Genomic DNA, 21418 nt, shown 5'->3' with positions numbered 1-21418 from the left:
TTCATCTCTGACCATGTGACCTTGGTTATTGTACCTCAGCATTTCCAGAAGAAGAATGTAAATAATAGCTACTTCTATCCAGCAGTAATAAATTGAGAAACAAAGTCAAATAATGCTGAGGGCTAACTAACCAAAGAGACCTTAATAAAGTGAGATTTCCTTTTATTCAACACATTTTAATTGAATGACTCATAATGTTCATCCACTCAAGTTCCCCTTTGATACTTCATTCTAATGTAAAGGTGAAAAAGGATCCTAGAAGTCAATGCTAACTATGGTCTAGCAGGTCATACCAAGGGTAGATAGGCTTTGAATATTTGACCACTGATGGACTGTATTTTTATTTTCTATGAACAAGATTAAAAAAAGGAGTAATTTTTCCCATTTCACAATAGGATGATGAATTTTTCAGCCACAATAATTTTTGATGATGTTTTATTTTTTCCTTATTACATATAAAAGCATTTTTACATGTTTTCTAAAATGTTGAGTTTCAAATTCTCTCCCTACCTCCCTCCCTCTCCCCAGGTGATAACCAATTTTAGGTAGATTTTACACGTTTGAAGCCATGAAAATATATTTCCATATTAATCATATTGAACCAAAATAATTCTTTTTTTAAACCCTTACCTTCTGTCTTAGAATCAATACTATATATGGGTTCCAAGGCAAAAGAGTGCTAAGGGTTAGGCAATGGGGGTTAAGTGACTTGAACATGGTCACAGTCTGAGGACAGATTTAAACCTAGGACCTCCTGTCTCTAGACCACCAAATAATTCTTAAATATAATCTACTAAAAAATACAGATTGTCAAATGCATTGATGAAACGAATGCTGATAAAGGTGAAATTGTGAATCCCTAAAAGTTTTAAAATATTGACATAGCTATTTTTCAAGAGAGATACGAGCAAAATATAAGATATGCCTCCTTTTTTTCTAGAAGCTTCCTGTTGTAGATTGTCTCAAAAAGAGTCATGGGGGCACACAAAATTCAGAAGAAATGAAAATCAATGTAGTGGTGCCCTAAAAAGACCACATAGAGGAGAATAATTCTTGAGACAAAGATAAGATTTAGATTTGTAAAAATAAAGTAGGACATCCTACATGATGGGAAAAGCAAGGCCAAAGCTGGGAGTCTGGAGAGAATTTGGTAGATTTGGGTGAATAGTGGAAGAATTGTCTTATTGAAGGAAAAACTTTGACGTTAGAAAGCAAAAGACCAGATTTTTATCCATTTGGGTGTGACATATAGCCTTGAGCTAAACTATGAAAGTATTTTAAGCTTTACCTAAAAAACCTGAATTTGAATGGGTCTTCCTGTGAGGATTGCTAAGATATAAGAATAATTTCCATGACCCAGAAGAGTATTATGATAAGTTTTCATGTTTTTAATTAGGTTCAGAAATCATTGAGTATTGCAAAAGTTTCCCCTAATAAACCAATCAAACATTTAAGTTCTTTTAGTGTAGCACATGAGTCATTTATCCAGGCACTGCAGATACAGTTATGAACACAAAACTGTATTTGCCAGTAAGGAGCTTGCAATATAGCAGGGAAGGGAACATCAACATATGTGGCTGCATATAAAATGCAGACGAAGCAGATTTAAGCTTTTGGAGTGGAAAAGGATCAGAAAAGGCCTACGGCAAAAGGCAATACTTCAGAGCTTCTTAAAGCATGTTTTTGAAGAGGTAGGGACAGGAAGAGAAACATCACAGTCAATGAAAATTCAGGAAACCAATTTCAGAGTTATACAAGTCTGAGCTCATACTCCCTGGATTAGCAAAGAAAAGTAAAAAAAAAAAGTCTCCAAATTGTTTCTTTCTACTTGGTGAGATTCTTGAACATGGAATCTTGTAGGCCCCAGGTAAAAAATGCACTTTTAATATTATGTGGGACTTAGTGGCACTTTGCTCCAAAACATCCAGGTGCTAGTTGTATTATTAAATGAACCTCTGTCCATTAAAGCAGTTTTATGACTTGGAGAAAAAAACTTGTAAAAGCTGTCATATTCCCCCAGTGTCTGACAAAAAGAAAAAAAAAAGCCATTCACCCCTTCTTATTTGCCTCATGAAAAGTGCTCAAGGAAAAATGATTTTTTTTCCTAATTAGCAATACACTTCAGCTAACATCTGGCAAGGAATATAGCTGAATACTCTTTCCATTGTACCTTTCCTCCATTTGGGAGATGATGAACTTTCTGGTCATTTCTTCTAAATTGCTGAAGGTTTTTTCTTTTACTTCCCATAGCCTAGATTATTGTCAGAGCGATTTACTTGTCAAGAGGGACAGATTCTTCTGTCCAGATTTAAAGAGCCAGTGTATCCTTACTTTCAAGAGATAACTTGAATATAGAAAGCTTGGTAAGCTCTATTTCCATCACTATAAAATGGAAATAATAAGTAACACCTACTTTCCAGAGCTGATGTAAGAATAAAATGATAGGTACAATTTGTATAGCACTTACTGGTCCCTGATATACATTACAGGTACTTATTGCTTATTTCTTTCCTTTCTTCCTTCCATCTATTGATAGAGACTTTGAGGAAGTACCTGAGCAACAATTCTGGATATAGTTTATACTTGAAAAAATTAAAAAAGGAAACCAACTAAGTGGTCTCCTTTATGTGCAGAATATCAGAGAAGGGAGTCCTATGTCTCAATAGGCAATTGGTTGTCCCACTAATTTATGAACCTCACAAGAAGTAAAAATAATTATCAAAATAGAAATGTGGTTGGAATAGGAATCAAGATGCAAAGGACATCTGAGACTTTCCCTGATTTTCACAAAAAAAGAAGAAAGAAATGATAACTAAGAAAATCTTCAATTGCACATTTGTGAGCACTTGATTCCTATTTCCAGCCTTTCAAATATTGTACATGATTTTCCTTATACTGTTTTAGGCTCTTTGCATTAGAAATAAAAAGATAGGCTCAAAGTAAATTCATTCTTAAAATAGTTGCTATCTGAATTTAGTTGTTACAGTGGATGAAGTAAGAACATGATCAAAAGTCCCCTCCCTGCTTTTTCTGTTCAACATTGCAGTTATTCTTCTTTTTCTCTTTTCATCTGTCCCCTTCTTCTAGTACTTATTTATATGTATTTGTATGAGGGTCAGGACATCAACAACATGTATTCCTAGAATCTTATATGTTGTTATTTTTTAAAAATTCATATCTGAGGGAAATCTGCTATATACTTATATCTGGAGGGCTTTATTTACTTATAATTGCATCAAAACATCATAGGCTTAGAGAAGGAAGGGAACTTAGATTTATCTATTTAATCCAGGCCTTCATTTTTTAAATAAGGAAAATGACACACAATATACAACATCAAACAGGCCACAAATGATAGTACTAGAACCCCTAATGTGTTAAGGGAAACTAAGATTTGAAGATGGGTATAATCTTTGAAGCTAACATCAAGCTGCATGTGGGAAATTTGTCACCCTTCACCCCATCCATTAGTAAAAAAATACACTTTGTTGTGATATTATGGGCTCACACTTAAAGATATCAAGTAGCATTTAAATAAGTAGTCCTCACAGCAATATCTGAAAAGTTGCTTCAATGGAGAGGAAATTGAACAAAACACCTTCAAATTCTAAGATTCTGCTGTTCATTGAAATCTAGGACAGAGACCCAATCAGAGCTAAATGAAACCATAAATAAGAGATGAGACAATTTCAGGAAAGAATAGATTAAAAAAGGTTGACATATTCAGATTTTATATTGTAGATAATGAGGAGCCACTGCATCCTTGTCAAAAGGGCAGCCATATTCCAGTATGTCACTTGACAAAATAGGCAAACCTGTTATTTAGTAGGTCACAATACTTGAGGATTTAGAGCTAGAAAGGATTTAAAAAATTATTTATTCCATACTCCTTTTGCTGATGAGTAAACTAAGACTCAGAATGATAAATAATTTGGTCAATGTCACATAGATAAAAAAATAAGGAAACCCAGTTTTCATAACTCCAAAATCTTAAGTATTTTCCTTACTAATATTTACCTTTATAAGGACGGGGAATTAACAATTATAAAAACAGAACTTTATAAAACATGAAGAATAATGGTAAACATCACATGTATACTTTTCCCCCAATATGTTTTTGTTTAATTATTTCTCAATTACATGTAATTTATTATTATTATTAATTTAAATTTTGAATTCCAAATTCTCTCCCCTCCATCTCTTTCACCAATCGATATTATACATGTAAAGAAATACAAAATGTTTTTCTATATTAGTCATGTTGCAAAAAAAAAAAACAGCCAAAAAAAACATAATGCAAAAACTATACTTTGATCTGCATTCAGGACCCATCAGTTCTTTTTCCTTGAGTTAGATGACCTTTTTCATCATAAGACTTTTGTAATCCATAGTTGATCGCTGTAGAATAATGTCATTAGAGTGTACAGTATTCTTCTGGCTGTGCTTATTTAACATTATATAATTTTATTTGAGTCTTCCCAAATTTTTCTGAAACTATCCTGTTCATTATTATTTTTTTCTTTTTTGTTTCTTTTAATTTAATCTGGACACTCATCTATTCTTTTTTTTTAACATCTAAACATAATTTTAATGATTTTTTCTGATATTACGTGATCTATTTTCTCTACCTTCCTCATATCATTCCCTGTTCTCCAAATACAGCAGATGATATGATATAGGCTATGTATGTATTATTATATAATACATAATTCCATGTTTGTCATGTGATGAAAGAAGACACAACGCTTAGAATAGAGAGAGGAAATAAAGTGAAAAATATGATTCTTCAGTCTTCATTCAGTCTCTATCAGTTCCTTCTAATGGCAGTAGAGAGTCTTTTTGATCATGAGTCCCTTGGAGTTTTTCTAGACCTTGTATCATTATTGATAATAGTTCAATAATTCACTATTGATCATTGTATGCTATTGTTTTTATCATGTATAACTAACTTTCTTTTGGCTCTGCTCATGTAAGTCTGTCTAGGATTTTGGTGATTGTCTTGTTCAGCATCTTTGGGTTAACAGTAGTATTCTATTAAAATCATATACCACAACTTATTCAGCCATTCCCCAGTAGAGAGGTATACCATCAATTTTCAAATCTTTGCTAACAAAAAGCTGGTATAAATATAAAAGAGGTCCCAATAATTACTTTCATTTCATCCTCATTGGTGGTGAATTACTCCTTTACATTTTTCCTAGTAATTTGGTTTTCTTCTTTCTTTTGTAAAATCAAATTAATCAAAGGTTTGCTGTTTTATGTTTTTTCCCATAAAACAAGCTCCTATTTTTTATTCATTGGTTCAGTGGTTTTCTTATATGAAATTTTTATTAATTTTCTTTTGATTTTCAGAACTTCATTTTTGATTAATGCTTAATAGAGGCTTTTTGTTTTTTGTTTTTTGTTTTTTTAATTGTATGCACCATTCATTCATTTTTTTCAGAAATCTATCATATCTGCACATTCTAAAATTCTATTCTCCTTGACTTCTGTATTAGTTTTTTATGGATAGATTTATCTGTCTGATAGAGGAAAGCTAAAGTCCCATGCTAGTATTGTTTTATTCTCAGTTTTCTCCTATAACTATTTAATATTTCTTTTAAGAATCTAGATGCTATGCCATTTAGTGCATATATATTTAGTATTTATATTATTTCATTGGTAATAACTTTTAGTAAAATCCCATTTCCCTGATTAAGTCTTTTAAATATGTTTATTTCTGCTTTGCCTTGTCTGTGATCATGAATGCTACCCCTGGTTGTTTATTCTCTCAGCTGCTGATAATAGATTCAGTATATTTCTTAGAAACAATATATTGTAATTTTTTGGTTTTAATACATTCTGTTATTTGTTTCAATTTTATCGGTGAGTTCATCCCATTTACGTTCACAATTATGATGACATTCTCTATTCCCTTCCATCTTGCTTTCCCCTTCTTTTTATCCTTTCCTCTCTTTCTCTGGTCATCCTATGCCTTCTCAAATATTTTTTTTGCTTCTGATCACTTCCTCCCCCAATTTGCTTTCCCTTCTATAAGACCCCCTTGCTCTAATACCCTTTTCTTCCTACTTTCCTTTATGGTAAGATAGATTTATATACCCAAATAAATATCTATGTAATTACATCTTTGAACCAATAGTAGTAATATGCTCTAGCTCCCCATGTTTCCCTCACTGTAATAAACTTTCTTTTATACACTTTATATTATATGAATTTTTTGTTGTTTCTCTTCATCTCCCTTACCCCTGTGCATCACTCTTTCTCATTCCTTAATTTAATTTTTTAATTTAATTTAATTTTTTCCAGTTACATCTAAGAACAGTTTCCAACATTTTTCAAAGAATTTTGATTCTCGAAATCTCTCCCTTCTTCCCTTATCACCTTAAATATCTCCAGTCCACACTGAGATGTTAAGCAATCTCAAAAAATTTTACATGTACAATCATGTAAACCTTTTCCCCATATTAACCATTTTTGTGGAAGAAAGCTCAACCAAAAAAAAAAACAAAAAACAAAAAACAAACAACAGTGAAAAAAGATTGTTTTCATTTAGATTCAGATTCCACCAGCTTTTCTTTTTAAGCAGATTTTTTATTTATTCTGAGCCCTTTGGGATTACTTTGAATCTTTCTATTGCTAAGAATAGCTAAGTTATTCACAGTTGTTCTTGTGCAGTATTCCTATCCTTGTATATATTGTTCTTCTGGTTCTGTATATTTCACTCTGCTTCACTTCATGTAAGACTTTCTGGGTTTTTCTGAGTTTCTCTTGTTTGTCATTTCTTATAATGAAATGATATTCCATTATAATCATATACTATAAATTACTCAACCTTTTCCTAATTGATGGGTATTCCCTCACTTTCCAATTTTTGACCCCACAAAAAGCTACTTTAAATATTTTTGTACATATAGGTTCCCTCCTTTAAAAAGAAAAAAAAAATATATATATATATATAAATATATATATATATTTATATATTTGGGATACAAACCTGGTAATGCTATTGCTGGGCCAAAGTGTATGTACTGTTTAATTGTTCTTAGTGCATAGGTTCAAATTGCTCTCCAGAAAGATTGAATCAGTTCATAAATCCCCAAACATAGCATTAATATCTCAATTTTACCACATCCCCTTCAATTTTTTTCATTTTCCTTTTCTGTCATAATAGTCAATCTGATAGCTGTGGGGTCGTACCTCAGAGTTGTTTTAATTCTATTTCTCTAATTAATAGTGATTTAAAGCTTTTTTTGCATGAGTATCAGGAGCTTTAATTACTTTGTCTGAGAACTGCCTGTTCTTATCCTTTGATAATTTATCATTTAGTGAATGATTTGTATTCTTATACATTTGATTCATTTCTCTAAGTATTTGAGAAATGAGGCCTTTATTAGAGACTTGTAAAAATTATGTGCCATTATAATTATTTTATTTCCTGTTTTATCTCTGATCACCACCTCCCACAATTTGCTCTCTTTTCTAACAGCCCCTTCTCCCTTTTATTCCCTTTCCCTCCCATTTTCCTTTAGGGTAAGATATTTCTATACCCAGATGCTTGTATATATTCTTTCCATATTGAGTCAATTCTAATGAGAATAAGGATCACATGTTCACTTCCCCACCTCTCCTACATTCCCCACTACTATTTTAGCTCTTTCATACCTCTTTTGTTCATTCATTTACTCCATTCTCTTTTTCCCCCTATTTCTCCACCCAATGTTTTGTTTTTTCATGCCTCAATTTTAATTTTTTGTATTATTCAATCGCATTCAACTTACACCCTTGACTTTTGTTTATATGTATTCTTTCTAACTGCCCTAATGATAAAATTCTTAGAATTTAGAAGAATCATATTACCATGAAAACTGTTTATTAACTATTGATGTCTTGATTCTTCTTTCCTGCTCACCTTTTTATGCTTATGCTTCTCTTTAGTCTTGTATTAAAGAGTCATTTTTTTTTTCATTTAGCTTTGGTCTTTTTATCAGGAATATTTGAGAGTCCTTTAGTTCATTGAATAACAATATTTCCACAGAAGTATTATCCTCAGTTTTGCTGGGTAAATGACTCTTATTTTAAGTCCTAACTCCTTTGCTCTCCGGAATATCATATTCTAGGTTCTTCAATCCTTTGATGTAGAATCTGCTGAAACTTTTTTTAGTATTTCTGTGGCTCCATGATATTTGAATTATTTATTTTTTTAGTTGTTTGCAAAACTTTCTCTTTGATTTGAGAGATCTAGAATTTGACTATAATATTCCTAGGAGTCTTTTGGGGGGGGGGATCTCTTTCAGGAGGTGATCAGTGGATTCTTTCAATTTCTATTTTTCTTTCCAGTTCTAGAATATCATGGAACTTTTCTGTAATATTTTCTTGAAGATGATGTCTAAGCTCTTTTTTTGACCAAGACTTTCACTTTTAGGTTGTCCAATAATTCTTAGATTCCCTCTCTTGGATTTGTTTTTCATGTATATATATATATATATATATATATATATATATATATATATATATATATATATATATATATATATATATATATAAATGAATAGTTATTTCTTTAAATATAAGCCTCTACAAATGTAATGCTAAAGGCACTGTTTGGATACATTTTCACAATGCTCCATTAAAATTTTATTGATGAAAATAAAACTTGTAAACATGTTAAAGGTATTAATGGCATGTTTAGCAATTACTGTGAAGTCTGTAATGAGTTTTTTGTAGTTACTATATTATTCAGGTACATAGCAAAAAAAGGGTTATTAGAAAACATTTGGTTTTAAAAGTCTTACAGAGCTTTAAACTTTACTCATATATATTTATTGCAAGAAAAGTTAAAACAGGCCTTTTTTTAGCCATAGTTTACTCAAAGTTCAGTTATGTACTTTCCTACTTTAAACAAAATGGAAAATATTTTGAGTATCAAACAGTATAATATCTACCCTGTAGATGGCATTTTCATCTAACACTAGTGTGTAAGCAACATGAAAATTATTTTTAAACAATATGTAAAGTCAAAGCTGGTTCTAAATAGCCTCTGCTATTGAAGTCTTAACACATTATATAATAAAAATCATGAGATTTGGCACTAGATTGTATCTAGAACCTGAAGCTATGCTAAAATATGAAGATTTGTCTTTCACTTCATACAGCAATCAAAGTAAAACTTGTCATTGGAAACATATATATATGTGTATATATATATATATACACACATATATATATATATATATTCTTTTTTTTTGCTTCCTTTGACTGTTTCTTGATATCTCGTGGAGACATTAGCTTCCACTTTCTCAATTAAAATTTTAATACGTGATTTTCTTGAATGAGCTTTTGTATCTCCTTTTCCATTTGGCCAATTCTACTTTCTAAAGAGTTTTTTTTTCCTCATTGGAATATTTGTACCTCTTTTTCCATTTAGCCAATTCAGCTTTTTAAAGAATTCTTCTCTTCATAGGATGTTTGTTCCTCTTGCAAATTGGTCTATTTTAGTTTTTAAGATTTTAATTTCTTCAGTATGTTTTATGCTTCCTTTACCAAGACATTGGCCTTTTTTAAAAATAATTTTCTTGTATCACTTTCATTTATTATCCCAATTATTTTCTGCATTTCTTATTTGATTTTAAAAATACTTTTAACCTCCTCCATTAATTCTTTTTGGGCTTACTAGAAATTCACATTTTTTTTTGAGGATTTGGATACAACAGTATTGACTTTCCCTGTTGGGTTTCTTTTCTTATTTGCTCCTATTCAAGGCTTCTTCTTTTCTTTTAATTAAACAAACAAACAAACAACTGTTAGAGTTCTATAACTGTGGTGAAGAGAGAATTTTTCTAAGATTTAGGTCTTTGTGTAGCTGCCTTCCATCTGGTTGTGGGAATCACTTTGCTCTCAGTTCTTCCAAGTTGGTACTATATAAGGAAAGGTGTGTTTAATACTCTCTTGCCTTTAGTCTATGAGTAACCAAAAGCAATTTTTTATGCCTTGGAAATGTGACCAGGGTCCTGTGAAGACTAGATTTAGCTATTTCCTGATTTTAACAATAAAGATACTTAGTCTAACAAAATCAGTGGGGATTTTGAATGTTAAATTACTCTACTCTACTTAGACCATATTTTAGGGGAAGATAAAGTTGTAATCTCCTGATTGAATAATGAAGGTACTTAACTCTTACCTTATAGTGAAACTAGAACTTTAAGTTGTCTATTTTAAGATCTTAATACAAAAAAGTAACTCACAAAAGGTGAACTTAACAAAGAAGTGTTAGGTAACTCAAAGATATAATCTAATCAAAGAAGATGAGAACTCTAAAAGAATGGGCATTTAGAGGAGGGGACACCAGGGTGAAAAGTCTATATATTGGCTCATTTCCTCTCTCCAGTACCTTTTGAGGCGGAGAGTTGGCTGATAACAGCGTGCTGGGCCTTTTTGGCATCATAGCATGGCTACAAACTATCATCTGGTTTGGTGGTGAGTTTCTGACTGAGTTTCCCTCCTTTACTTTTCCAACTTTATCCTCTTAGAAGCCTCTAATCTTCTTCAGAGATCTAGAGGTGGGAATTTGAAACTCCCCCTGGCACAGGCCAGGAAGAAGAAATCGTATCTTCACCCCTTCTCCTTAAATTCCTTCCCTCTATATTAATTAAATTACTGTAAATTTCCAGACTGATGTGGGTATTTTATTTGGGATTTCCTCTGGCAGCCAATTAAATCTAGATTTTAAGTCACAACCCTAAAATTATCTTCACAGTCCCCTGCTGTGGTCCAAAGTGATGACATGTACTAATGTTCTTCCTCACCCTGAGACATACCTCAGGACCACATATGGATCTGCATTTTGGGCAATGCACAAATAGCCTTCACCAAGAACCAGTAAAGGGACCCTTGTAAACTCCTTCTGAGCAGTTATTCAAAAAACCCCTTTTACAATTGAGAGCCCCCAAAATCTTTGCTGCTGAGTCAGGTGCTTCTAAGGCATGTTGCCATGGTGGAGCTTGCCTTAGCTTGCTAATTTATGCTCCATTCCCACTCCAGTGTACTAGCTCTTCTGTGTCAGCCTTCTAAGTCATTTTGGATGAAAAAATTACTTTTTTTAGTATTATGTGGCTCCAAAAGTCAGTTTGAGGTGTTCTTTCCTAGGTTTTGTGTAAGGTAACTTAGTAGAAATCAGATGAGTCTGTGTACCTTTCTGGCCATCTTGGATGCACTCCCAATTTATTTTTTAAAAATTATTCTCTCATAATCAACTGACATCCATAGTAGAGCCCTTCTAACTGTCCTCATAATGATAAAGTGCTTAGGAGTTAAAAAGCATTATCTTTCCACATAGGAATATATCCTGTACAATTTCTCTTCCATGTATATCTTTCTATTCAATTCTGTTCTTTTCATTATAAATTTTTATAAGTTCTCTTTTTTATTAAATTTCTATTTTTCCCCTTTAAGGTCTAAAACTTGGCATTTCTGGAAAAGTCATTCTTGATGAAAATCTGACCTTTATTTCTTTACAATACATTATATTCCAGGACTTCCAGTCTTTTAATATTTTAATATGGAAGCCATTGAAACTTGTCATGGCTCCATGATATTGAATTGTTTCTTTCTGGCTGTTTACAATATGGATAAAATATATTATAGTTCCTAAATACTTTTTAATTGACTCAGATTAAACAGTTCATATATTAAAACTAAAGTAAGACTAAAAAATGAGTTTTCTACATTATAAACTCCAAGCTGAAGAGTCTATTAACATAGTATCAATTCCAGGAACCATGTAAGGCATTTAGTTGCAACAGACAATGACATATTTTTAAATGAAACATTTCCAATTTTGTTGGACTCAAAGTCAGCTTAGAGGCTATGCAAAGCAACCTCAGACAAAGTTCTGAAGGACAGAGATCTGATGATGAAGAAAAGTTGTTACTGATTTTTTCACAAATACTTATTAAACACACATGGTTAGCTAGGATTTGGTTCAGGTCATAGAATGAAACATGTATGAGAGAAAGCACTAATTAGAGAAAGGTCAACAGAGATCCCAGTAGTAGTAGTAGTAGATATGGTTGAGCAAGACCCATCGCTATGATGGAAGTACTCACCCTGATTAATACTGGCAGCCAGATGGTTACAGGCTACAACTCTGTAATTAACTTAGCTGCTCCCAAAATGTTACCCTTTTTCATATAAGCCATTTGTATTTAGCTACCATCTGCACATCAAGTAAACATGACTAGTCTATGAACTCTCTCCTCTCCTACAATTAAATTGTCACTAACTAAATGCCTTCTTGTTTTAGCTAAGATAACGTTGATGAGACAATCCCATTAGTGAGGGTAAATAGAGAAGTTCAGGGCTACAACTGTCACAACAGGCTGTTTGACTATATTCAGAGTTGAAAGTTCCAACCTGTATTATTTTATTAAAAGCCTCAAATGTTGTTTCCAACCCCCACCCAAACACAAATTCAATTAGATCCTCAGACTGCAGACTTCAATCCCAAACCAAGTTAAAGCTTTCTAGACATGTAAAGCAATAATAATAAAGGCACTGACAATATTATTATTATTTCATTCACCAAACATGTATTATTTATTTTTCTGGGTACAGAGCATTGTGCTAAGCACTCTGAAAAAAATGTAGATGTTCATGGTGTTTATTCTCCAAGCCTTTAAAGTCTAATAGTGGGATAAGGCAACCACAGATAAGTATAAGAAACAATAATAGACAATAATTAAAGTGATACAACTGGTGATTTCATCAATATAGTGATTTCTCATATAAGGAAATTCCCTCTAAAAGAGAAAACCAGCTCCTTTTGTGAAGTTTATCGTATGACAGAACTGCCTTGAGTACTGAGTAGTTAAGTGACTAGCTGAAGATATGTCATAGAAAAGTCTTGACACCATTTATTTCTGGTTACTTGTCTGGTCTTCTACCCAATAAAGTATGCTGTCATTAAAAACTCACAATTAACAAAATTAAGAAAAATGGCACACGTGAGGAAGTGCCTTGTCAGATGTGACAGGAGAAGATCTTTATCAAACAAGAAAATCAGCAAAGACTCCTTAGGAGAATATTTGATTTGATCTTTAAGGGATGTCTAGGTGAAGAAAGGCCAAAAGGACATTCCAACAACAACATCACTAGAGGCAAGGTTATTAGAAAGCACAGGTTGTGTTCAGGGACAGAATACTGTATTTTAGGAACATAAAAAGAGTGGAAGGTAAAAAAATGATTAAAAAAATTAGAAAAGTGATCAGTGTCTTGAATATCATATCAGAAATGAAAGTTTGATCCTTATTCAGCCAAAGAGAACCACTGATTGACTGATTGATAGAGAGTGATTGATTATATTGTTAAGGACTTCACTAGGAGCACAATTACATATGGTTCAATTTGGTCTTTATATGAAAATGTTCCTATTCCTCACATTTTCAAAAGATTTTTACATAATTATGTCATATGCTGACTTTGTTACACTTTAATTTTTGCTGTGCTGATGATCCATATTCACATTAGAAAAAAAATTGTAGCAATGTCTACTTTTAGTCCCAAACAATAACTTGATATTTGAAACTGTTTGTTAGCATTCCTTCTATAAGCATAAATTGAAATATTCCTCCCAAATAGGTCATATTTCAATTAATTAAGAGGACTTATTATAGTAATTGTTCTTCCTGATTACCTATCACAAACTTGGTTTCATAATTAGGAAGGAAAGTTATCATTTGGTTCTGTGGTTCTGTTTGACCAAAATATTCAGGAAAATTATAAATGATAGTTCAAAAGTCATCATGTTGTTTTATAATATTAAATCTTAAGACTTTTAGAAAACCCTGCATACTTGAGCCAATAAAACAAGCATTTAATGAGTTTCAAGTATAAGCAAAAGTACTGTTAGGTACAGAGGGAATGTAAACTCTAGCTTTTAAGAAATAGAAAAAGGGGGTGACAATATGTTTGTGTGTATGTGTGTGTGTGTGTGTGTGTATGTAAAATGGTTGTGTGATGTCCTTAAAGGCATATTCTCATTGATAACAGAGGAAGCTGTGGAGAATTCTGATCCTGTTTATTATGACTACAGTGACTCCTGGTTATTATTTTTTGTTTTGCTTAACTTAAATGTTTCTTTTGCTATAATTTCATAGTTTCATTTTTTTCCTGATAGGACTTACAAAAACTATATTGGAGTGTCAAAGGAGCCAAAGAGTATCATTTGTGAGAAACTCCTTAGGAGTATACCTGGTTAGGGCAGCCAGGTGGCTTAGTGGATTGAGAGCCATGCCTAGAGATGGGAAATCTTGGATTTATATGTGGCCTTAGACACTTCATAGCTGTGTGCCCTGGGCAAGTCATTTAACACTGATTTCTTAGTCTTTGTCATTCTTCTGTCTTATAACTAATATTAGACAAGAGTATATAAAAAAAAAAGTATTTGACCAGGTCAGGGTAAAATAAGAAGAGATGTTGAACATGAGAGACTTTACTATATGTGCAAACTTATACATAAATTATGTATGCACATAGGTATGAATATATATATGTATACATACACACACAACAGTATCTTTTTCCATATCTTAACCTTCCCTATTGCAATTTCAATAAATCTCAGGATGGCAGAAGGAATTATACAAGAATGTCGGGAGAGTTTTTTGGAAGCTTCCAGTGACACGTGAAGGCTGGCAGACAACAAAGAACAAGTTGAGAAACTCAGAAAAAAATAAAATGTTTATACAGTATTATATGATATCAATATAGTTTATCTTTTAATCCAATAAATATATAAAATTTCTTTTTTAAAGTTAAAGTAAGCAATAAGTTAGTTTCTAAAAAGAACCTGAAAGCCAGCAGGCATTGCACAAAGTCTGCAAATATAGAGATATCTTAACTTTGACCTATATATAGACTATGATCAAATATTAAACCTAAATTTTACAATAATGTACTATAAGCACACCATGAAAGAAAAAGAAAAAAATTCAGATTTTTGTTCTATGAAAGGAGGGCCAAAAATGTTTACAGGGTTTTTCTAGTTTGTGGGGGCATCATACCCCTAGTCCCTGCAGTGTGGCAGAGATACATGTATGTATATTTATACAATCATATGTGTGAATGTATATGTTTATGCTTATGTATACACATATACATAAATTCATGTATGCACATATATACATATAGAGCTAGAAAGGTATATGGTGGTTTCTAGCATATATTTACAAATATATAGAGAGACAACTTAATATACTTGCCTATAGATATAGATGTTTATTATTAAAATGTATAAATATTGTTCTGCAATCTCTTGATCTTTTTAATTTTTGAAATTTATGGAAATTTTCATTATCTGCTGCTCATAGACTAAAAGGAATATACTGTAATCCTAGTCTTCTGATCATCCCAAGAATGAGATTGTGATATACAAATTAAAATTTTGATGTGACTGTTAAAAGAAAAACTCTATTAGGAAAAAGAAATCAGATGACTGAGATAGTTAGCAAAGCAAGAGGACCTCCTCTATTGAATCAATTTCCTCAACTAATAAACAGTAATAATGAGCTCACCCTTTTCACAGGATTGTTGTGAACTCAAATAAGGTGTTTGTGTAGCCTTTAGTACAGTGACTACAACAGAGAAGATGCTTAATAAATGCCTTGCAGCCTTCTGCCTGTCTAAGAAAATGTCATCCAGTAGCTATTGAAAGTATAATGCATAATGATGGGATTGTCCATCTTGTTAAAATTGAAATAGTTATTCAAATTTGACACAACTAAATATCTAAGAAATATATAAAAAAACAAACTTAAAAAAAATACCCTTATTTTCTGCATTAGAATCAGTACTATGTATTGATTCCACATGAGAAGAGCAGTAAGGTCTAGGAAATGGGGATTATGTGACTTATCCAGGGGCACAAAACTAGGAAATATATGCGATCACATTGGAACCCTCCTGGGTTCCAGTTCCTCCTGTTCCAGGTTCCAGGGAATCCTCCTGTTTCTAGGCCTGATTCTCTATCCAGAATTATCTTGCTGCCCCTAAATAAACTTTTACATTATTTTTAAAATGAAACTTTAAAGTTGTATACTTATGAAGTCTCACAAGTTTAACTGCTCTAAGACTCTTGGGGTAATATTTATCATTTTAAATTCAATATATGTTTATTAAGCACCTGCTGTGTGACAGGCACTAGGCTAAGCATTGAGAGCTTGCTATCTAATAGTTAAACGACATTAAAATCTACATACATACATATATACATACATACATAAATACATATATGTGTATGTATGTAATATAAGCTATTAATAGGTAGGAAATAATTAACATAGAGGAGGCATTTTAATTAAGAGTGGTTGGTCAAGGCTTCATGTTGAAAATGGGATTTTAGTTGTGACAAAGGAAACCAAAGAGGCCAGTATTCCGAGTAAAGGAGGGATAGTGTTTCAGTCATGGTGGAGAGTCTGAGAAAATGCATAGAGAAATGAAATGAAATGTCTTGTTCATGTAGTAACTGTGAGGCCATTGTCACTAGTATAGGACAAGGATTAACTTATAAGTATAATGGAAATATAGGAGATGACTAGGTTATGAGTGGCAATATAAATCTATATCTGTTCTTTTATCTATATTTCTCTATCTCCCAATCTATCATCTCTCTAACACATCTTTCTGTCTTCCTATCTGTCTGTATATCTACCTGTCTTATCTATCTTTTTATGTCTGTATATCTATCTGTTTATCTATCTATCATCTCCTTACTAATGTAAAACACATTTCCTGAACTTATGAACCTTACAATTTAATGGGGAGACAACAAGCAAACACATATGTATGATAAAGCTATATACAGGATAAATAGGAAATAATTGAGATAGAAGGTACTAGAATTAGAGGAGTTGGGAAAGCCAACATTTAGAAGACAGGAGTTTATCCTAGACACTTTAAGGAAGCCAGAGAATCTGAGGGGCAGATGTGAAGAGGAAGAGCATGGCAGGCTTGGGGGAGAGTCAGAAAAAAATGCCTGGAGCTACTAGAACCATGTCATGGAAGCAGCAAAAACAATGTCACTTTAGACTTCATTGAGAGAGACAGGCAAGCAGGAGAAGGGTAGTGATAGTGACTTCCAATTTTTTTCTGTCGAAACCACATTTTGATTATTTTTTAAAACTCTGGATTCTTAGTTCAGATACTAACCAACTGTTCCATGTCTATGAGAAACTATATTTCACAGCATACCATCTTCAGTTAAAGATTCTGAAAAAAAATTATTTTGATGATATGAAGACTCAGGAGTACTTCACTGATATCTAGATATTCAAGTATCATAATCTGTCTTCCAAAGGACATCCCATCAACATATTTTTACATAATCCTTAAGGAATTAGAACAATAATCAGAAGCTGCAAAGGAAAATATATAAGTTGAATGTAAAGGGAGGGGGGGAACATCTAGAAATTAGAATTGCACAAATGTGTCAGAGGTTGCCTTTTAAGGTGGTGGATATGATTATTTCCCCTAAAGATTCTCAAACACAGACTGAGTAAGCACTTAACAATATTTTTGGGAAAAAGATAATAGTAGGTATTTTACATTATAACAAAATTGCCTTTCAGTACTTTGAGATTCTATGATTCTGTCTTCTGTACCATCAGTACTCTATTAGAACAAAGACATAGTTCTGGCTGACAGTGGAAAGGAATGGGACATATCATTGCCCTAGAAGGTCATAGGAATCAAATGCTGAATATGACATTAGGAGCTTCTTTAGTTGGAGAGAATGTAAAGACATAGGGAATAATTTTCTGAGAGTTCATTAAAGGGAAAGAAAAATGTGATCAGGCTAACAGATAGTCACAGAACCTTGAGGAGGTAGATGTTCTGCTGGGTTTTAAGAGTTTTACATGGATATGTGTTGGTAGAGAGGAGAAAGGAACTCATTTTCATATGGAGGAATAATATCAACAAATATATCAAGGCAGGATCTAGCAAACGATGGGTAGATGGAAAAGATTATTGATTTTATCCCTAATATGCTTTTTCCATTTTAGCTTAAGCAATGCTATTTTTCCAGGCAATTCCTATAGCCATTTTCTATTATACAAAGAGCTAGTAATATTTTCTAAATTTAATAATAGTTAGTATTAAAAGTAAACAAGAAGGGGCATGTAGGTTGCTCAGGGAGACAGGTGTTTCTGGTTCAAATCTGGCCTCAGACACTTCCTAGCTTTGTGACCTTGGGCAAGTCAGTTAGCCTCACTTGAGCCTTAGTGCTCTTCTGCTTTGGAACTAATACTTAGTATCAACTCTAATACGGAAGGTAAGGGTTTATAAAACAAACAAACAAACAAACAAAAACAACAGGAAATCAACATGATCCGGCAAGTCTTGTAAACAGAATAGTAGTTCAGCAATCTATTGTACTATGTGAATCTTCACATTCTATTTTCAAATTATCAAAAAAACTTGCCACTTGCACCCCAAAATTAAGAAAAAATGTAGTTAACTGATTTGAAGAATGCAAACTTGCATTAAAATTCACTGGGGATGTTCTGTACAACCTGGAAATGAATGAAGAGAGAGCTATCGCAACTTGGTCATTATAGACCCAGTATCACTGTCCCCACCCCTAAATGATATACATTTTTAACTGTTAATGATTTAAGTTTAAAAATTAAGGGAAATTAGGCAGCTTGAAAACAGAGCTATTCCATGCTCCAGATAGGTTTTCAATGAAAACAGAATTGGTTACATTAAAATACCAACATTGTCTTCATCTATCTATGTAGGTTTTAAGTTAATCAGCATACTACAGTATTCTCAGTATTCAAAATAAAAGCATACATATACAGTAGAAAGAATAAAACATGGAATCATAATATTGAAATGCACCCTAAAGATTAGTTAAGTCTCTACTTGAAGCATAAATTCTCTTTTTAGCATCCTTGACAAAATGACATCTAGTTTTCATCAAACTGTAGTTGAGGTTACTCACTTTTTGAAGAGATGATAATGGACATTTTTAATTGTTAGGAAGTTTTTTTTTTCCAATAATAGTCTAGAATCCACAGCCCTTCAATTTCTATTCCTTGGTATAAGGAGAGAATCTAACTTTTCCATGTAAAAACCCTTCATATGGGTTAAGATAATGATCAGGTGTCCCCAAATTTTCTCTTCTCCATTATAAATCTTCCCAGTCACCTTTTGCCATTTAATATGATATGGGATAATTTTCTTCATTATATTAGTAACCCTTCTGAAATGTAATATCCAGAATGAAGTACAACATTCTAAAAATGTTCTGATCAGAATTTATCACCCTTTTTATTCATATGTTACATTGTGTGACCAAAGTTGGCATTTTTCTGGGAAGACATAGGAGACAAATAACACCCAGAATTTGTTGCAACACTGTTGTTGTGAGTGGAGAATTAAAATCTGGCAGCTGTGCAAGTCTTTTGATCATTCCTTAAATTATCATCTGCCTGCCAAATTTGACAACTTGGTTTATCTCTATGACATGGTTTCAATACTTGGAAAATGATGCTTCTTATAGCACTTTTCATCTACTGGACAGTAAGCCAAAATCTTTTAAAGTGACTTTTCACATACCTCTAGTAGCATCACCTTTTCTTCCAATTTTGCCTTAAAGAAAAAAAAATCAGTGAGAGATTAAATTAACAGAATATAAAATAGTTTTTTTCTACTGCAGTTGGCTTGAGATTATAAAGAGATAGAAGATGCCACTTCTTATTTTAAACATTTTAATAATTTTATGGGTTTGGATTTACAGGAGCAGTAATCAAAGAGCTGAATTTTTTCTTTTCTTTTCTACTTTTTGTACAGTTAAGGTTGCATTGGGCCATGAGGTGGATTATGATACCTTAAAGCCATTTGATTTGCATGGCTACACTTTCTTTAGATATGAATGACTAAAAGAAAAACTTAATTTCCTAACAATTAGACTTTTAAGTCAACAAATACAGAACTCTTCAATACAAAAATTAAACATATTAACTAATAAATGATGTATTCAGTTTAATTTAGCAGACAATTGAATATGGTACATATTGTATATAAGATACTGTAATTAGGTGTTAGTGACACAAAGATAAGAAAGAATCAAATGAGTACAATCTCATGCTTTTCTCACTGATTGATAATCTTTATTCAGTTATTCTAACAAGTAAGAAGGTTATGACAGGGATACCAAGAGGTGGGCCATAGGAGACTTTAAAGTCATCTCTGGATTTCTTATTTTCTTGCCAAAAAAATCAAGTGAACAAATATGAAAAGGAGGAATTCTGTTTAGTTGCTAGTAAGAACAAGATAGTCATGCCGAGATTGAATAGACAACCTGAGCTTTCCAGATTCATTGGTACCAGTAGTGTTTGTGCCCATGTCAACTTAATGACTTCTGTGGACCTCTCTTCTTGATTACTATCAAAGACTCCAGAGATTTCTGAAATTTTAATTCATAATACTTCCTTACCTTTTCAGATTGTACCTCTATATCTTATCTCCATGACATTTATTTGCCTCAATATCTGTTTCTTGTTTTTTTGCCCATGAAAACTCTCCATCCCTTTCATCCTCAAGTCATTCCTTTGTGCTTAATCTCTCATGACCAAAATGATTGAATCTAGCCTATTAACTCAGATCAGAAGTAGATTAAACTTGTTAAAATTAAACACAAGACACATTGAGGAGATACATGGTTGAAAGATCTGTTCTGCTTTCCTATTTGATTTCATTGCCAGAATGATTTGACAGCTTGGTATGTTATGAAGGTAATTTTGCTGGATCATGGGATTCTGTTTACTTACTTACCTTTGACTTTTTCCTTCTAATTGGAAGAGGAAACAGTTATCATGTTAGTAAAAAGAGGAATTGTGTGTTATATATATGATGTTTTAATGAAATTATATAAAGTCTTACAAATATATGTTTACATATAAGACTGATCTCTTCAGTAAGTACTTATTAGGCATCTATTTTTTATATAGAATCATTCATGATATTTGTACATTTATTTTTCCATTCAGATATATTCAAATTATTATGCATTTAAGAGTTAGACATGAAAACATGTACTTGGTTGAGTATCAAAATTGTCTGGCATTTATTCTGAATGTCACTGCCTCATTTCTACATCTCTGTAATGAGGTCAGATGCCCTGCCCTTGACTAATGATAGATATTATGTGGCTCATTTATGAAGTACCTTAAGTGGTACCTTTAAAGATGAAGAAACTGAGATTCAGAATATTTCAGTAGTATATACAAGACTATCCAACTAATGAGTGGCAGAAATTAGATTTAGTCTTGGGCTTCTAATTCCTTGTTCAGAGTTCTTTTCAGAGATAGGAGAAAGTTACAGTTATTTATGTCACAAACTGGGGGAAATGATGTGATCT

The 21418-nt window shown here is 32.4% G+C and overlaps 1 protein-coding gene across 2 annotated transcripts in view; it reads left to right on the top strand.

Moving 5' to 3' along the window:
- CNTNAP5 (contactin associated protein family member 5) overlaps positions 1 to 21418 on the top strand; it is a 908736-nt gene that overhangs the window by 460216 nt on the left and 427102 nt on the right. The gene's annotated exons all lie outside the window — the stretch shown is intronic.

The sequence above is a fragment of the Monodelphis domestica genome, chromosome 4 (assembly GCF_027887165.1).
Source record: "Monodelphis domestica isolate mMonDom1 chromosome 4, mMonDom1.pri, whole genome shotgun sequence".
In the NCBI taxonomy this organism is placed as follows: Eukaryota; Metazoa; Chordata; class Mammalia; order Didelphimorphia; family Didelphidae; genus Monodelphis; species Monodelphis domestica.
The sequence above is the reverse complement of the archived record's forward strand: the minus strand, read 5'-3'. Positions and strand labels throughout refer to the sequence as shown.